General features: G+C 45.9%; 1 long non-coding RNA gene and 2 pseudogenes across 1 annotated transcript in view; all 3 read right to left on the bottom strand.

Annotated features, from left to right (window-relative positions):
• Positions 1-20051, bottom strand: part of LOC120606771 (uncharacterized) — a 244315-nt gene that overhangs the window by 25873 nt on the left and 198391 nt on the right. The window lies entirely within an intron of this gene.
• Positions 2367-2482, bottom strand: LOC120606868 (uncharacterized; annotated as a pseudogene).
• LOC120606938 (uncharacterized) lies at positions 9198-9314 on the bottom strand (annotated as a pseudogene).

The following is a 20051-nucleotide window of genomic DNA, read 5'->3' as shown; positions in this document are numbered from 1 at the left end:
AATGAGACGAACCTGCCACCCTCATTAAAGGAAGTGGGACAACTAGAGTCCACCTGTGACAGGATTCGATATATATGCAAATGTGTCAGGAGGAAATGACTGCAAAGCCATGGCAGTAAAGTGCTCTCCATAAAGACGGCATAGTAAACATGAAAACTACCTTTAACAAGTAAAAGGGTTTAAGTGCCAGGAAAACAATAGGGTGATTATTCACCATGGAAGAGCCTGCATTTGGAATTTATTGGCAGTGAGACAAGGTTGGATGTGCCAAGGTATAGAATACAGCCTGGTACCTGCCTTCTCAGGAACAAGGTGATCAGCCAGGTAACAAGCATATGATATTGTAAGGTGCTATCTCTGATCTCATCATTTAAGGAGGAAGGCAATGATCAGAGACAAACTAGTTTCTAAATAAGAAAGCCAGATACAAGATCAGAAATTATTTTCTTTACTTAGAAATTAGGTTCATTGATGCATACATTTACTAATTGCTATTTATCGAGCTCTTACTATGCACTTGCTTTAGACAATTTATCGGAACATTTTCGGAGTCAGATTGCCAGGACTCAAATACTAGCCCTACAGCTTACTAGTAATCTATAACCTTGGGCAAATGATTTAAAATCTCTATGTCTCGATTTTCTCATAGTAAATGAGGCATAATAGGGTTAAGCATAATAAATGATATGTTATAGGGTTACGTTATGACTTAATATATACAAAGAATACTTAGAACAGCACCTGCTCTGTATAAATGACAACTTTTGTGTTAGTGATTCTACTCTCTTGGATTGTATAGTTTGTGGGGACAATTTATGCCGCAGGTCATCATTGACAATAGAACAATTAATAGAGCTTAATATTTACTGTGGTCAGGGAAAGAAACAAAGAGAATTCTGCCAAAAGCACTGTCATCCTAGTGTGACTATGGACAGAGCCCAGGTGCACCCCTTGAGAAGCAATATTGGAGGCTTCACACTACAATGAGGAGGGGAATAGATTTCATGAAATTACTCCACCCAGGCACGAAACAAGTAAACATTCAAATAATGAAAATGAATAGTTTTTTCAGAAAATAGCGCTTGGACAACTGGGTAGCCACATGCAAAAGAATGAAGTGTGAGTTACCTCACACCGTACACAAAAATAAACCCAAATGTATCAAAGATCTAAAAGTAAGAACTAAAACTATAAAACTCTTAGAAGAAAATATAGGGGTAAATGGCCTTGGGTTTGGCAATGAATTCTTAAATATGACACAAAAAGCACAAACACCCAAAGAAAAACTAGATAAACAGGACTTCATCACATTAAAAAACTTCCATGAAAGTGAAAAACAAGTCACATAATGGGAGAAACATATTTGCAAATCATTACCTAATAAGGAACAAGAACTTTTATCTGAAAAAGTAAGAAAGTAATTAAAAAAAAAACACACACAATCAAAACTTGGGCAAAGGATCTGAATCGATCTTTCTCTACAAAAGACATAAAAATGGCCAATAAGCATATGACAAGAAGTTTGACATCATTAGTCATCAGGGAAATGCAAATCAAAACCACAATGAGATATCACGTCACAGGCACTGGGATGACTAGAATCAAAAAGTCAGGTGTAACACTATTACAAGGATGCAGAGAAATCAGATCCCCCATACACCACTGGTGGGAAAAGAAATGATAGAGCCACTTTGGAACACAGTTTGGCAATTCCTCAGATGGCTAAACGTAGAGGTACTGTATGACCCAGTAAGTCTACCCTAGGGATCCACCCAAGAGAAATAAAAATATATGTCCACACAAAAACGTGGACAAGAATGGTTATAGAAGGATTATTTACAATAGTCAGAATATGAAACCAACCCAAATGTCCATCAACTGATAAATGGGTAAACGAAATGTAACATGTTCATACAAGGGAATATTATTTAATCGTAAGAAGGAACAAAGTATTGACACATCCTACGACATGGATGAACCTTGAAAACATTATACAAAGTGAAAGCCAGTCACAAAAGATCACGTATTATATGATTACACTTATATAAAATGACCAGAGCAGGCAAATCTATGAGACAAAAGGCAGATTAGTGGTTGTTCATACCTGGGGAGGTGGGAGGTTGGGGTGGTAATAGCTAGAGAGCATGAGACTTCTATATGAGCTGATAAAAATATTCTAAAATGGACTGGGGTATGATTGTCCACATCTCTGAATACACTAAAAACCATCTAATGATATACTTTAAATGACTAAATTGCAGGTATGTGATTTCTCAATAGAGCTCTTATTAAAATTTTTGAGGATATGCCAAAAAGAATTGAACCTAAAAGATAAAATAACCACAACTATTTTTTATTATTATTTATGCCTACAGCACCTGGTCTTCCTAGGTGGTCTCCCAACCAAGTACTAACCAGGCCCGACCCTACTTAGCTCCCGAGATCAGACATCGGGCTTGTTCAGGGTGGCACGGCCATAGACCATGGACCATGGCTCCATGGGGGCACGAACCCAGGACCTTCTGCATGTAAAGCAGACATGCTAACTGCTATACTATGGAACCACGGCCAATGACCATTCCTTATGTGTTTATCTTGTGCTGTGCACTGTGCCTTCGACACACACTTAGTAAGCATTTACTATGCACCAGGCACCTCTCTAGACTCTGAGATACAACACACTAAATAAATTTCCTGCCCTTATGCAACTTACTTCTGAGTGGAGAGAGGTAGACAATAAAACATCAAATATTAAAGTGGTGACAAATGTTAAAAAGGAAAACGAGGCAGAGTAATCATATAGAAAATGACGGCATCTGCCATTTGTAGAGCATGAGTCATGGAAAGTTTTACTGATAAGCAGCAGGACTCCACGAATATTTAGTGCCAGGATCTGTCTCTTTCCTGTGGGCAGGCTGGTCCTTAACCCCACAGCAACACAAGGACATCTTCTCGTCATACCCAAGTGTCCCAACATACAGAGTTGGACAATCTCAGTCTAGTCCACCGTTTGCAAACTGTGGGCTGCAACCTATTCGTGGTACCATGAAATTTATTTAGTGGACTGAAACCGGCAGTTTTGGGATGGGATAGGATTGGATGGAATAGGATGGAATGGGATGGAATGTAAAATATCCCAGGGAAATAGTTATGTGTGAGCCTGTGAGTGTGAGAGCATGTGTGCATGCGTGCATGTGTGTGTGCGTGCGTGCCATGTACTGGTTGTCATATAAAATGTATTTCTTACCCAGGATCGTGTCAAAACATTTGAACCTAAATCTAGTCCATCTCCCACTCATATAGCCCCAGGGCAGCTCGCGCACACCTGCCCCAAAAGGCACCTTGGCTCTTGATTTGTCTGTTGCCTCCTGTGCTGACTGTCAACAATTTAATTGATCCAAAAGACGAACTAGCCTGCAGCTATGGAACAAGAAAGGTCTTCTGTGTTCATTGTGACGCTTACTTTAAGCAAGGCAGGAGCTCCATGTGTGTGTTTGCATTTTAATGAGTGCTTACTTTTTTACTTTGTCTAGTCACCTCAGTCCCTAGTCTGCAGAAGAACCCCCAGACCCAGCCAAGGACATCTCTCTGGGTCCAGATATGCCAGGTAGGGGAAGGGCTGGTGGTTCCCTCTCAAAACAGTGCCAGGTCTCTCAAGAGTGGAATTACTGGGGTCGGACAGGTATACATTCCAATCTCGATGCTGTCACCTCCCAACTGTGTGACTCGGGACAAGTGAAACCACGCCTTGGAGCCTCGGTTTCCCCATATGCAAAAAGAGGTAATGATAGTACCAAACTTGCAGGATTATTATGGGTTAATAATAATGACCATTTATACCTAACGCAGCACTTACAAGGACTGTGCATCTTAACCCAGGTAATCCACACCACAACCCTGAGAGATGAAGGGTCTAAGTTCCCCACTTTACAGATGAGGAAACTGAGGCCAAAGAGTTTCAGTAACTTGCACGGTTACCCAGCTGGTAAATTTTGAGGGTTGAGCTGTCCACTTACTCTCTCTGCTCAGTTTTACCAATAGCTGCTTAATGAAAAAAGATTAGGAGCCACTACAGAAAATGATATCTAAGAGATTATGGGAATCTTTAAGACTGCTTACCAAGAATTTGGGTGCTCTTTCCAGGCACATAATAGCATGACTCTTTCCCACCCTCTTGAATTTAGGTAGGTTCATTCACTTACGTTAGCTAATAAAACACGGATGGAGGTGATGTGTGCCACCTCTGGGCAAAGGTTTAAAAGAGAGCACGCAGTTCAGCATATGCCTCTTCTTCATTCTGTAGTGATCATGAAAATATGTCAACATGGAGCCACCATTAACGTGCTTTCCTGAAAAGCGAGGGTGAGCAAAGACGTCCGTGCCAATATTCCTTCGTCACAGTACAGGAAGGAAAAATGAAGTTTTCTTATGTTAAGACTCTGCTATTTGGGGTTATCGTTACCATAGCAACACCTAGTCTCTTTTGACTGATACTAGGTCCTTCCCAGTCTGACCTATTGTAGCTACCATTTATTGAACTCTGCGTGTTAGATTAAGTTACGTACTTCAATCATTTAAGCCTGGCCGTAACCCCAGACAGAAATCTTGTTAGCATACCTACTTGTAGGTGAGGAAACTGGGGCTCCAGTTTGCCCAAATTCACACAGCTAAAAAGTGGCATGGTCAGGACCCAAACCTAGACCAAAAATAATTGCCTTCCTCACTCATGAGAACTGAGCACGGTCGTGTGCCGAAGTCAGCTTGTCCCAGCTCGTAAGAGCTGATTGTGGGCCTCTATTCCCAAGGTGCCGCTCGGTAACATCACACTGGTAGTTTGAAATACACCACGGTGGGGATGTTTACACCATGGAAATTGGCAAATGGTACAAATCAGAGTTTTTCTTTTTGACTGAAGAGCCAATTTGCCCCTATACTACTGATTGGACCCATACGATCTGAGCCAGCCATACTGAGTTCTAATCCACTAAACTTGCCCAGAGAAAGGCCCAGAAGTGTATCCAGGACGCCTTGGAACTCCCCCAAAGTGTTTTAGTTGATGAGAAAGAACCCGTAGTGACACTAGCACCAAGGAGTGGAATCACAAGTTGAGTTGCTAAGAGCAAGAACAGAGAAGGCGCGCGGCAGGGCGGCTAACAAACAGGCTGCAAGAGGAAGAAAAACATCCAGAGGGGGAGAGAAAGGCCTTCCAGGAAGGAGAACAGAGTCTCTAATCTGCAGCGCACACGTTTTGTTAAGTCTGCATAATTCATGAAACGCAAGAACCTCCCGAGGACAGCTGAAGTTCAGGGCAGAAGATCAAGTTGACAAGTTTGGCTCTGGGGTAGAACCAGTGGGAAGCGGGGTGGGGGCTGGTTGCAGGAACTGACCTATATTTCTCTCTGTTTACACTGTAGCAGGAGCTGTCTCTGCTCATCCACCTCCCCAACCAGGCTTCCCCCGAAGACCGGTGTTCTCGGGGAGGCTTCTGGAACGTGGCACCCCAAGGATGGCTACCGTGTTGGGTTCCGGTGGCTGCTGCCACATTTTCAGACCATTATGTTCATTCTTGCAAAGACAGTGATAGTAACTCTGCCACTTACAGGTGGGGTGACCTTGGGCAAGTGATCTTACCTCTTTAAGCCTGAGTTTTTCTTCTGTAAAATGAAGCTAAGAGCTCCTAATTCATAGGGCTGTAATGCACAGTGCCTGGCACGTAGTAAGTGCTTGATAAATGATGGCCGTCAAACTTTTAATTACTACACGGAAGAATAATAGTAGAAATAATAATTGTAATATTGAACGGTTCCATGCACTATTCTGAAAGGTTTGCTTAAAATAAATACTTTAATCCTAATTGCGAGCTTCTGATAGGTACTAGTCTAGATGAGGAAGCTAAGACAAGAGAGGAAGCGTCACTTTCCCAAGGCACAGTGAACGGTGGGGCCGACCAGTTATTCGGCCCCTGATGAGTGACAAGGAGTTTATAAACACTACCTCTCATCTATACCCGCACAACTTTGAGAGTTAGATTTGTTTGTTTCCATTCGAAAGATGAAGAGACTGAGGCTCTAAGAGTTAAGGTAGCTGAGCAAGCAAGCAGCAAAGTAGGAATTCAAGACGAGGTCTGTTTGTGCCTAAGCGCGTGTTTCATTCGACCATCTTTCATTCCCAGACATAAAGGCAGCTGCCCTTCTTCAGGCTACATAACATTCAACTGGCAGCTAAGATGTGCAGGATGCTAGACTTAAGCATTTTCCAGGTATCCTCTTATCACGACAGCTGCAGGAGGTGACAGAGTAGGAAACAAGCACAGAGAGGTTGGCCATTTATCCAAGGCCACACAGCTAGAAAGTGGTCGAGCTGGGATGTGAACCCAAGCTGTCCTGACTCCAGAGCCTCACTGCTTAACCACTGGCCTAAATTCTGTCAAGCTATAGTGTCTATTCAACAAATATCCTTGACTTGTTGAAGAAAAAGATATTCCTGACACTTGTTAAAGGATGGTAAGGCAGACTTTTTTAGGGGAAGGGGGAGACTTCTGTTATAGGTATAGGATTTTGCAATAGGGCAGAGAGACTGGGCTTGACTCCAAATAAGGAGGAGTGCAAATTTACAAGCCAAGGAGTAGGTTGGGGGTCAGTAGGGGTTACTGAGAGGAAGCGTTAGGAGTAAGGCGGGGATTCTAGCTGAGTGGACCTATTAGGTCTTGCTAAAGGCAGGCCAGGGTGGTCAGACATCACCTGGGCAACGAACCCAACAAGGTAGGAAGGTGATAAGATATCAAGGAAGGACAAGCTGGCTGAGCAGGATTCTTATTAAATGTAGAGAGGGACACAGAAGCCCAAAAGTCAGGGCCTAGTTGAGAAGAGAGTTCAAAGGAGACTGACTAGAGTTTAGGCAAGGAGAATTGTCACCCGCCATGAAAATCTCAGGTCCTTCTATTCCCTTTGACCGATATCGGGCTAGGCTTGAGAGGGAGAGGAAGGAAGGCAGAGGGGAATTCAGGAGCTTGAGAGAGAAGGGCAGATAATTGAGGGAGGGGTGATGCTGGGCAGAAAGCTAGAGCAGTGGCCAGTGGGTTAGGCCAGCCCTCCCCCTTCCCTTGGTCTTCCTTCCCTTCCCCTCCCCCCCTGCCGAGAAGGAATCCCAGGACTATTCCACGTGTGTCCTGGAACTGCCAATTAAAGCAAGCCTGGGAAGAGCCCTCTATCTCCTTAAAGACAGAGCAAATATCTCTGCGAATGCCTCCTGAAAAGGCAGCAGCTGGGACCTCAGCGGAGGAAGACCCTTTTGAGCTTCCCTGGCTAGAAAGATGTATTAACACAGAACCTTCTGAAATGACAAAGGTTGCAGGCTGCCCGCTGGATGGATTTCCAGGCAGTCTGACAGAGTCAAGCCAGGAGCTGGAGGAACCCTCTATTAACATCTTCCTCACCTCCTTTGTGCAAGGTCGGCCTGGGGGTGACCCAGAGGCAGGGCCCACCCAGGGAGAAAATGTCACCTCTCCTGCGGTTGCTGAACTAAATTCCAATGTGAAAGGAAGTTGATTCTGCAGGAAGCTCCCGCCAGAACCCCCAGGCCTTTCCAGGCTGATGGTTTATTACTGCTGCATCTCTGCCCTGCTTATGCCTCCAGCAATTCCCTGATGCCCACACAAAACCTTGAAGTTCCCTGAGTGGCCTACAAGACCCTGAGTAACCTGGTCCCTGTCCAGCTTCCTGGCCTTGAGTCACAGTTATCCTTGCATCATTCTAGAAATGCTGCCCCAGAATGCAGCTCCCAGCTCCCTGCCTTCCTCGCCCCCCTCCACCCTGTTCCTTCTCTCCCAGACTATGCTGGGGCTGTCCCTCTGCCCAGAATACCCTTTCCCTCTCCTCCGCTTTCACTGTGATGACCTTAGTCATCCTTCAACAGTCTCCTGAGACTCCCCAGCCTTTGCCTTCCTCCTTCAGTGCTGGGTGAGGAGCTGTATTAGTCCCCCAGGATGGCCGTAACTAATTACCACCACAAAGTGGTCACTTAAAACAACAGAAATTTATTCTCTCAAGGTTCTGGAGGCTAGAAGTCTGAAATCAAGGTGCCAGCAGGGCCTTGCTTCCTCAAAGTCAGGAGGGAGGAATCCTCCTTGCCTCTTCCAGCTTTCGGTGGCTCCAGGCCTTCCTTGAGGCAGCATTGCTCCAATCTCTGCTTTGCCTTCCTTTGGCCTTCTCTCTGTCTCTTATACGGTCACCAGTGATTGGAGTTAGGGCCCACTCTAATCCCTTATGACCTCATTTAACCAATTACATCTGCGAAGACCCTATTTCCGATTAAGATCACATTCTGAGGTTTCCAGGTAGACATGAATTTTGGGGGACACTATGCCACCCAGTACAACCACTTTACAGATGGGACCAGTATTGCAGGCTGCAACGGGTCAGGAAGGCTTCAAAAGAAACTAGGTTTCTGAAGGTGACTGCTATTTGCACAGGCAGATTACTCCATTTGAGGAAAACACTCAAGGCGGGGTGGGGAGGGGGCGGGAGGGGGTTGGGGGGCGCGTAGGGAGAGTCAGTGACCCTTTAAAGCTTCCCTAGTAGGTTCGAGCCAGTGCCTGATAATGTCTTTTCTCAAGTTGCCAATGACCCCTCCCATTTACTTACCCTCCCTAAAATGATCTGCCAGCAGAGGAGAAAAACTCAACACCTTTTAACAGAACCCATCGGCTAATGAAACTGAAAGCAATAATCTGTCACTTTGAAAGAATGAGCTGACAGGTTTCTCAAGAAGCTTTCTATTCTCGTGATAACATTGGGCTAGTAAACTGCTTGCTTCTCTCATTTCTCTCTCTCATCTGTGCATTTCCAAATAATGAATATCAAGTCACCTTTGGAAATATTGAACACCCAGGTGGCCCATGCAACTGGAGAGCAGGCGCATCACTCATCCCAAGAGGCAAGAGAAAAACTGAAACCAGAAGCAACTGAAGAGGTGGAGTCAGAGGCTTGGGGATTCGAATATCACCTCCGCCACTTACCGACTTGTTACTTTGTGACTCGAGCCTCAGTTTTCTCGACAGTAAAATGGCAATAACAGCACACCTGTCTCCCTGGTTTCTTTTGGGATTAAGTGCATGGCATAGAGTGAGCAACAGGATAAATGCTACCTGGTGATCTTTTGAAAATAAAATTTTTTTTTTAATTATTTATTATTATTTATGCCTACAGCATCTGGTCTTCCTAGGTGGTCTACCCATCCAAGTACTAACCAGGCCCGACCCTGCTTAGCTTCCGAGATCAGACATCGGGCTCGTTCAGGGTGGCATGGCCGTAGACCATGGACCGTGGCTCCACTGGGGCGCGGACCCAGGACCTTCTGCGTGTAAAGCAGACGTGCTGACCACTACACTATGGAACCACGTCCATTAAACAAAATGTTCTGAGTAATCATCTCGTTGGTTTGTTATTGTAATTCTGAAACGTGATATGTTTGTATTATAAAATAAAGCAAATCGGCAACTAGTTTCTTGTCATTAGGAGTCAAGGTTTTTCAGTTTTAAAAAAATACCAGTATAAAATCAAAATGGAAACAATGCATCTTCAGTTTGAATTAGAAATATCAGTATAAATTCATGAGGTAGTTTCTCCTAAAAAAAAAAAAAATTTGTGTCCTAACTGTCCTCTTAAAATGCCTAGGACCAATAACTAACTCAGGAGCAATGAGCACTTCTAGCACCCAGATTATGATCTCATGTACCATGTTCCCAGCCAATGAAATCGGGGCTCTGTGGAGAAATGGCTGACTCCTGGCCTTGAGCAGAAAATGTACACAATGAACCTGAGAGCATTATCAGAGGGTAAGAAGCTACTGAGATGATACGGTCATTTCCAAAGGACTCAAGAGCCAACCTTAGCAGTCTTTCACTAACCAAAGATGGGAAATTTGAGCATCAATAAAAATAAAAATGCAATGAATTTAAGCACATCGAATATGTTAAAATTCCATGAGTTCATAATAGTATTAACAACTAATTTATGTTTCATTTAATCCTCATTTCAGTGCTATGAAGGAAGAGCTAATTAGCCTCTATGTCACAGATGAAGAAACTGAGGCTCAGACAGGTGAAGTCTCTCACCCAACATGACACAGCTTGTAAAAGGGGGAGCTGGAACGCCAAACCAGGTCTGTGACATTGCGAAATTGCAGAAAGCATTTAATAAAGTTTAACTTTCCCTCCACCACCCCACCATAGCAGGGCTATGGGAAGGCAGATAAAAAAAAATGGTAAGAATGGGGAACTATTAAAATTTCATCCTGCTGTCTCTTATTCCCTGGTTACAGGTAACAGATGCTGGCAGTTGAGTGTGTGGCATGATATATGTGTGAAATGATAATGATCAACCAATTATAACCACTCTTGTGAAAATCCATGAGAGTCATAAAATGGTCTTTGGTTTTAAAGCGGTAACTGGCAAGATGTTTCTAAGGTACTTCCTGATTGATGTCTGTACCTTCCTGCCCCTTAGACCAAAGTTTCTTAAAGAGTGGTCTGAAAACCATTTTTGTCCCTACCTAGGGTACTGTGGGAAAAGGCAGGCTTATGAGCCTCATCTCAAACCTACTAAGTCAGTCTCTGGTGGGCAGGGCCCCGTAATCTTTTTAGCCAAGTTCCCTGGGAGGGATGTTAGAATATGAAAATCTGAGAGGCAATACCCAGCATCTACCCACCCTCATCTGAAACGCCCTCCCCTGGGACGTCCCTGCTTCTGTCTCCCCCGTTCAAGCTACATTACGGCCAGAGTGATCTTTCTAGAAGACAGATCTGAAGCGGCACCCCTGTTAAACCCTTCAGTGGCTCCCAGGGTCCTTAGGATAGAGTCTGAATATTTTAGTTCCTTAACGATCTCCAGCCTTGATTGCCACTGTTCCCACCCCCACACACGCTCTCCCTGTGCCTCCACGGAGAAGTCTCCACCTTCGTGTTCACGCACGCTTCTGCGACTCTTCCAGAATCACTCTGCCCACCACTCATTCTAACCCTGCCCTTCTCTGCCTCTCCAAATCCTACTCATCCTTCAAACGCCTTTCTGGACTCATTGCACTTAGTCTGCCTGGTGCTTCCGGCTAAGTCACCCCTTCCGATCCCATGATCTCTCTCTCATAGCACATCTCAAGATGTTCAGTCAATGGCAGGTTCTGCGCCTGTCACCCACCCCCATGCCTCCTTGGAGAACAGAGACCATGTTGTTCTCACTATGTGCCTCCATCACCTGCTTCCTAGAACACTGCTGCCTCACAGGGCTTATTAAATGAGTGAGTGAATTAAAGAATTCACCACCTCATATTCACCGCGTCATGGTACATACCTTGGCCCAGCCATCCGCTTGAGTCTTCCTACCCTCATTCACTCCCTCATCAGTAACAATTTTATTACACGCCGTCCCATGAGGTCAGGGCTGTGACCTTGGAAAAGGAGGTGAGAGGTGGGTGTTTTGTCTTAAAGATACCCCTCCTTAAACCTAAATAACAACTGGCCTTTTTATGGCACTTGACAGTTTGCAAGCTCATTCAGTAAGTATGAGCTTCTTACAGCAGCCTTGGGAGGCAGACGAGGTTAACCTTGGTACCCTCATGGTGGAAGTTTGTGTGTTTATGTGGATAACTCAGAGTGCCATCCTGTCCACACCCCACATTCTGACAGCCTTTGCTGAAGAGTTGGCCACAAGTAGCCGATCATATTACGTGCTAGGAGCCTCTCCCCTTTAATCAATCTACAATTGATTAGATCGTGACCACACACTTCGTTTAAGTGAGCCAATCAGGTTCTTTCTTGAGGATCTGAATTGAAAAAGAAAGAGGATTTCCTCAAAGGTCATTTTTGGCATTTTTTTAATCCTGCAAGCTGAGCCACTGTGCAGAGAACAGCAGAGAAGAGCTGCTAGGTGGTCTCGGAAAGAGGTAAAGAAAAAGAATGGTCTTGGCTTCTGCTCTCTGGTCAATGCCCCAAAAGAAACTATTGTGAGAATCAGCTGTGAGTCCTGTCCTTGCGTCTCAAGATTCCCTTCACTGTCCTTTCCATAAAGTTCCCATCTCACTAATGTTCATTTGTATAGGTTTCTGTTCCTTGTAAACAAACAAGCCTGACCCAGACAGGGATGCGAGCAGAAGGAAGAACGCTGGGCTGGGGATCAGCAGACTGTAGCTTTGCCACTAAGTGACAGTGTGACCTCAGGCTAAGTACTTCATCCCTCAAGACCTCAGTTTCTACTCCTCTAAAGACGTAGAAGTAGTGATGATACCTACCATGCAGGATTAAATGAGTAATATAAAAAGAATTTTATAGCCATATGATTATTAAATGAAGTCCAATGGTGGGAGATTCAAGAATCATGGTAGGTGGCCAACGACAGAGCTACTAGGGAGAGACCCAGTGCTGTTCAGTCACGGTCACTTTGTATATATAAATAGCCTCCTAGGAGTGGAGCTGCCTGTGGATACTTCCTGGAGACAGGAGGAAGGGTGGAAAGGCCCTACCCAGAGGTCATCAGCTTCCAAGAGACACCAGCCTGGAAAGTAAGCCCCAGTCACTTGAAGGAGAAAAAGAGCATTCCTTGTGGCTCCCTCAAAGCATCAGTTTCTCTCTCTAGATCTGGGAGCTCCAAGGGTAGCAATGATGTCTGTCTTGCTAGATGGTGTCTGTCTTGCTAACAGCCCTATCTCCAGAGGGCACAGGGCCTGGCACACCGCAGGTACTCACGGATGAATGAATATCTCCCTGTTTCTCCCCATTTCCCTATATCTGTCTCTACGTGTCTCTGTTGTCTTTCTTGGTTTTACTATCTCTGCTTCTCTAAGCCTTTTTCTGTGTGCTGTGTCTCTCTCTGCCTTTTCCTTTTCTGCCCCACCTTCTCTCTCTCTGTCTGTCTCTGCCTCTGTCTCTCCTTCTGTCTTTCTCTGTCCTGTCCGCTGTGTCTGCCAGGCTCTCTCCCTTGTCCTCTCTGTGTGTCCTCTCTGTGTCTCCTCCCCACCTCACCCCGCATACACTCACACCTGCCCCAAACCTCTCCCTCACACCAGCTCCCTTTGTCTTGGACCCTCTCTCGTTGCCTGGTAACCATGCTCCCCACCAGCCCCACAGAAACCATAGCAACGAGCAGCCAGACAACATGGTCATTCATTTCCCTTTTGTCCCTTGCATTGCACGTGGACGCTCCAATTACAGGTACTCGCAGGCGATGCCTTTGTCCTAGGCCCATGCACAGCGGAGCCAGCGCCCCCGCCCAGAAGATGCTGGGCACTGCATCACAAAGCGCCTTTGTGCCTCCTCCCTTCAACCCCAGGCAGTGCTCAAGGACAAGGGCTCAGGCATCCTACACAAGGGCAACGAGAAGGGGGAAAAGTCCAGTAGATGGACCAACAGACACACTGACCCAACAGCCCCTAGAAGAGAACCCACAGGCCAGGAGGGCGGGGAAGGGAGTGGCCCTGGCTCCCCACTGACCTGTCCATCCTCCAGTGGGTAGGTTATCCTCAAGTCACTAAATCTTGGCATATTTTGTTTTCTGTAGCCCAGATCTTCCTCCTCCTTTGCAAACCTAATTCCTACCACACCTTCAGAACCCAGCTCCAGTACCCCTTGCCTGCTCCTCCACTCCCTTCCCTGGCTACCACAGCTCCCTAGGTTGTGCTTCCACGTGTGCAATAATATATATATTTTCTCGAGTAGCATATTAGCTTCCTAGGACTGCTATGACAAATTACCACAAACTAGATGGTTTAATACATCGCAGCTGTTGTCTTACAGTTCTAAAGGCCAAGAGTATGAGATCAGGGAGTCAAAAGGGCCATTCTATTTCTGAAGGTTCTAGGGAAAGATTCTGCCTTGCCTCTTTCTTCCTTGCTTCTGGTAGCTGCCAGCTATCCGTGGCTTTCCTTGGCTTGTAGATGCATCACTCCAATGTCTGCCTCTGTTGTCACACGTCATTCTCTCTGTCTCTCTGCACATAAGGATAGCAGTCATTGGATTAGGGCCCACCCTAACCCAGGATGCCTGCATCATAATTTGATTATATCTGCAAAGAAATCTATTTCTAAATAAAGTCATATTTGAAGGATCTGGGTGAACATAAATTTTGGGGGGGGACACTATTCAACCTAGTATGAATGGTTATTCCTCCTCTGGATTTATAAGTCCTGTTACCTTAGCGAAGGCATTTACTTTGCTCATTACTCGCACTCCCAATGCCCAGTACAGTGCCTGGTCAGTTAAAGAGGTCTGTCAGTATTTACTGGATGAATAAATTATCAAGAGTTGCTTTACTTTAGTGAGACTTAGTACTCCTTATACATAAGAGGACAATAATAGCATCATTTCAAAGGATCATTGAGGAGGAATCAATGCTGGCAGGTAGAGAAGGCGCCAGCACTGGTAACCATGTGTATTAGTTTCCTCTGACTGCTATAACGAATTGTCACAAACTTTGGGGCTAAAACCACAGAACTTTATTCTCTCCCAGTTCTGGAGGCCAGAAATTCAAAATCAAGGTGTCAGCAGGGCCACACTCCAGAGCTCCAGGAAATGTTCCTATGCGTGTAGCTCTCACTCCCATGTCAGCCTCCACCCTCACACGGCCTTCTCCTCTGTTCTGTGTCTTCTCTTCTTATGAGGATACTTGTGGTTGGATTTGAGGCCCACCCAGAAAGCCCAGGATGATCTCATCTCGAGGTCCTTAATTACACCTGCAAAGACTCCCTTTCCAAATAAAGTCATACTCACTGGTTCTAAGGATTTGACGTGGACATGTCTTTAGTGGGGCCACCATTTAACCCACTACACTGTAGTTATTTTTTCTGTAATTAAGGTCTAAGCTCTGGTTGTGGACAACTTATATTCAATCAATATTTATGTGGGTGAAGTAGGTAATAGTTCTGAAACATACTCATTTGTATTTAATTTTCACAATGACCCTGAGGAGGTAGTGTCTGTTATTCCTGTTTTAGAATTGGGACAAATGAGGCAGGAGAGGTGTAGTGATTTCCCCCAAGCCTCAAATTTGGGAATAGGCAGCGTCCCCAAATGCATCCTACTCTCCCGTCCTGCCAGTGTGTGCATCAGCCAGTCTCCTGTGAGGCCCTGTCTCCTGACCTTACTGGCTGGCATCATCCGTCAGGTCCTTTCTGGCTGGATGTGGCTTTTCAGGAAGCCTTTTCTGACCCCTGGGGCTGTGTCTCGACCCTTCTTCTGGTGTCTAAGGTATTCTTTATCACTCGGTGCCTATTTGTGTCTCCTTCCTCTGAACTGTGAACTCCTTGAGGGTTCGGACTGAGTCTAGTTCACTGTTGCATCATCGCAGCTTACAACTCCTTGAGGGTTCGGACTGAGTCTAGTTCACTGTTGCATCATGCAGCCAGTCACTAAGCAAGAGGTCCATAAATACGTATTGAAGTGAAATGATATGTGTGACGGTATTGTCACAGACTTATTCAACTGAACCATGAATTATTATTATTATTATTACTTGTTTGAGACCTTAGTCCCATAGAAATCCTGATTTAGAGAATGCTAATGGATACTTACTCCTAGGATTCAAATAATTGCAAAGTTTGAAGACTGGATAATTGGTAAAATGCTAGTATCACTAACGGAAATCCAGGGGATCAACGGTGTAGACCAATGCTTATCAAATATTCATGTGCACGCGAGCCTCCTGGGACTTGTTAAAAATGCACATCCCGATGCAGTTGGTCTGAGGCAGGACTCGAGATTCTGCATCCACAAGTTCTGAGTTCTGAGATGACGCCAGTGCAGCTGGCCCTAGAGCCAAACTTGAGAAGCGAGGAAGCAGCTGATTTGAGCAGGAAGTCAAAGCTGATGAGTGAGATTAGAAAAGCTGACTTTGAGTTGCTGAAGTGATTCATTGAAATGAATATTTCAATGGGACATTTGTAAACACAGGGCCAGGACTTGGAGCGAGAGATTGGGGTACAGCTTCTGATATGGCGCTTCATAGAGTATTGGTGAGCTTGTGTACGGGCAAGGGAAAAAACAAAGGTATTGGGGGAATACCCACAGTTGTAGGAAGGAGAAAGAGAGAAAGAGAGAAGGAGCAAATGGAGAGACAGAGAAACCAGAAAAGTGCAGAGTCACAGGACAGCCAGCTGCGGCAGAGGATATAAACAATGAACCAAGAACTTGTTAATGGAATTTAGAATTTTGAAGGTCCAGTGAACTTGAAACAAAGGTTTTACTAGAGTCTGGGGTGTGTCGCAGATGCTATTGATCCCTACTCCATATGCCCTGGGCCTGCCTGAAATTAACTGTCCGGGCGGCCAACAATGTCCCCATGCACAAGCTTCCCATCTTGAGTACCTGGGTTTGTCTCTCCTCTCAGTCTGCAGATTTCCTCCAGCTACAGGAGAGTTTGCTTGGCCTCAAGTAGGCTTAACCCAGATATGTGGGTGAGATAACACCCAGGGGCTGGAGGGGGCAAATCTGAGCCAATCCAGTGTGGGGATGGATAAAGAGATACCCCACTTCCTCAGTTCTCTCAAAGGATGGTTCGGAGGCATAGTTCCTGAGTGGAAAGAAGCTCCAGTTGTAATCTTCTCAATCAAACACCTTTTCTTGGTTTTTCTCTCTTCCCTACCTCACTTCTCCATTCCCTCACTCATGTTTCCTGAGATCGCCTCCCTCACAAATTATTTGCACCTAAGTCTTTGTCTCATGGTCAACCTGGAGGGGTTGGGGGTGGGGACAGGTTAGTAGCCATATCGTAAGGTCGATTACACAGAACAAGTTCATTAAGACAAGAAATGGAAGGGGTTTTAAGCCAGTCTTGCAAATGGCCCCTCGTCTACTAGCCCAGTCAGGTATGGGCTGAGCCAGGCAAGTAATCTAGTGATTTCTCATGGAGAAGGGGAAGCTTTGGCTGGCAGGTCCACATAAGCACCCCCGCCTCCAACATCACCACCACCACCAACCCACTTTAACACTGGTCCACACACAAAAGACCAGACGTTGTCCCAGGAAATGGGCAAAGCTTGAGAAAGCGGTAAAGTTTGCCTTGTTCAGCTAACATCTCTGGAGAGAGTCTCTGGGTGCAGCTGAGGTTGCTGCTATATATAACGCACAAGCGCAACTAATAAAACTGATTGGAAAGCACTTTGCAGATCCAGAGAGCCACATAAATGCTAAATAAGAAAATTAATCTTAGCTACAAAGAACTCACGCTGTGAGATGGGAGTGGTTTTGAGACTGCCAGGGGAAGGGGAGCACGTGCCATCTCCCACTCACCTGTTCTGCTTTCACCAACCGCCCCCCACAGCCAGCGTACGTATACACAATCCTAAGCAGCATGCGGGGGCTCACACATACACACAGCCACCCTCCCACCACACACGACCAACACATACGCCCCACATACACACCGCCGCACACCCATACGCACAGAGACACCTCCATGCATATACATCCGGATGCACCCTGACACCTACGCACACGCCAATACATATCCCCCACCCACCCCACACATGTGCACCCAGAGACACCTTCATCGCCATGCAGATACACCTAGGCACACACACAGACATACATATACCTACATGTTCACACACATGCACAGTCTCTCACAGACGACCCATATTCTAAATGTCCCCCGACACACAGCACTACTGTGGCGGTAGCTGACTAATTCACATGTGCAGACACTTGAGATATTTTCTCATATCCCCATGATTTTGTTCCCACGGACCTACAGGCTTTCGTGTTTCATCTCTTAAACTTATCCACAGACACCCTCGACAGACACGAACACAGACGCCCTTTCGTGATCTGCACATACACATGTGCCCACGCATACTTTCACATACAGATCCACATATAGGCTTACATGTATGTGCATGCACATACATGAGCACACACACACCTAAGACAGTTCCACACAAAAGCACATGCACGACGTCCCCACAACCACTCGTACGTTCATCCACATGCCAATCGTGTATCCACGTGTCTACATACTCCCACGTGAAGACGAACAAACACACAGTGCCTGTGCATGCTTTTTGGTACACTTCAGCTTTCGTGTCTGTTAAAAAGTGTTTGAATAGTCCAGTAAGTCCAGGATCGTCCATAAAAATTCTTCGGGCTGCCAAAAAGTGTCCATGTAAGCCTAGATCTCCAAGCACGAGAAACCTTGACTCTGACAGCCATAAGAACCCTCCCCAGGAAGAAGGAAGTAGGCTGCCTAAGAGTCTGTACACAGTGGTAGCCATGACCCCAGTTTCTGATGTCGAGAGCAGGAAAAGATGCCCTTGTGTCCCCAGATTTTCTTCTTCTGGGTACCTTGGAGCTCACTCTTTATGCCCCTTGTCTGGTCCTCATTGCTGTAATGCCCTGTGGCAGATCTTGTAATATAGTGAACTGTGCCCTTCCAAAATTCATATGTTGACATCCTAACCCGCCATGGGATGGTATTTGGAGGTGGGGGCTCTGGGAGTAACTGGGTTTAGAGGAGGTCATGCGGGTGGGGCCCCCGTGATGTGATTAGTGTCTTTATAAGAAGAGACATCGGGAGTGCTTGTTTTCTCTCCCCCACCCCTCCCATTCCCCTATTCTCCCACCTTCTCCCCACCTTCTCCTGCCCCCCATACCACGTGAGTACACAGTGAGAAAGTGCCCATCTACAAGCCAGGAAGAGACACCTAATTAGAACTGACCATGCTGGCACCCTAATCTCAGACTTCTAGCCTCCGGAATTGTGAGAAAATAAAAGTCTGCTGTTTAAGCCACATGGTCTATGGTATTTGGTCACAGCAGCCTGAGAAGACCAAGACAACAGTACTTCCCGTGGGTACGCTCCACTGGAAAGTCAGGGCCACGAGGGCAGAGATTTTTGTTAATTCCTGCAGCCCTACTGGCATGTAGGACAGTGTCTGGCACTTAGAGGTTGCTGAATAAAACAACTGTTGAATAAATGAATGAAGACACCGTTTGCACATCAGGATTAAAAACATGTTGAGGACACGGGCTTTATCTCAGACATCCTCGTACTTCTCACTGAACTTTCACAGCTCAGGTTAACGTGAGAAAGAAGGAAGATGGCAAGGAGGGAGACTTGAAAGAAAATGAGAAGGAACAGAGAAAGAAAAATCGAAGGAAATAAGAAAGAAAATGTAAAGAAAGAAAAGAAAGAGGAAAAGAAGGAAATAAACAACAGAGTTCGAATTCTTCTTTGCCGGCTGTGTGACCTGGGACATGTCACCGAGCCTCTCTGCGACTCAGTCATATATCACAGCCTGTGTGGGGGTGATGCCAGCTGCTGACACGAGATGTTAGGAGGCTAAGATGAGGCGATCTATTCAAAGCCCCCCACAGTCTGTGCAGCGGTACAAGTCCTGAAGAAATGGCAGAGCCGCCACGAGGATGATGCCCTGGCCCTGGCGGCGATGGCAAAGGACAGGGAGGGGAAAGAGGAAGAGAAGGGGTGAAATGGGTCATTTAGAACCCGCCCCTTTCACAGACACTACTCCGTGGCACCACCCACCTCTGTCTGGCCTCCTTCCCTCTCACAGCTGTGGTGTCCTACCCTGCCTGCCCATTAGAATTCCCTAGGGAGCTCTTTAAATTCCTGACGCTCAGGCTACACTCTGGACCACAGTACCTGGCACTTGGGAAAGGAATAAATTCTATCTGTGATCTTCCATGATTGTCACAGACACATGTTTTCATCTCCTTTCCAACAGCTGTAGAGGAAGAAGAGGTGGCTTCCTGACAGGCCCCTGGGCACCCCACCCCCCACCCCTCAGAAACCCACTGCCGGCCTCCCAGCATTCACATTGGCTTAAATAAAATCTAGCACCTGAGTCTGTCCTGTTTGTCAAGTACAAACAGAAAGTCAAACATCAGATTTTTCATGGACGGAGAGCAGCCAGCTGAGCCCAGATGGGGACACGGATGCTCTTCACAAAAGACTCTCGCAAGACACAGAATTCACGTTCCAGACAGGCATGGACGCCTGGAGCCTTGATAAATCAGAGCGGCTGGTGGGACCTCTGCCGGGGCTGGGGAGGCA

This window comes from Pteropus medius, unplaced genomic scaffold (genome assembly GCF_902729225.1).
Source record: "Pteropus medius unplaced genomic scaffold, Ma_sr-lr_union100, whole genome shotgun sequence".
In the NCBI taxonomy this organism is placed as follows: domain Eukaryota; kingdom Metazoa; phylum Chordata; class Mammalia; order Chiroptera; family Pteropodidae; genus Pteropus; species Pteropus medius.
This window is presented reverse-complemented; position numbering and strand designations above follow the sequence as displayed.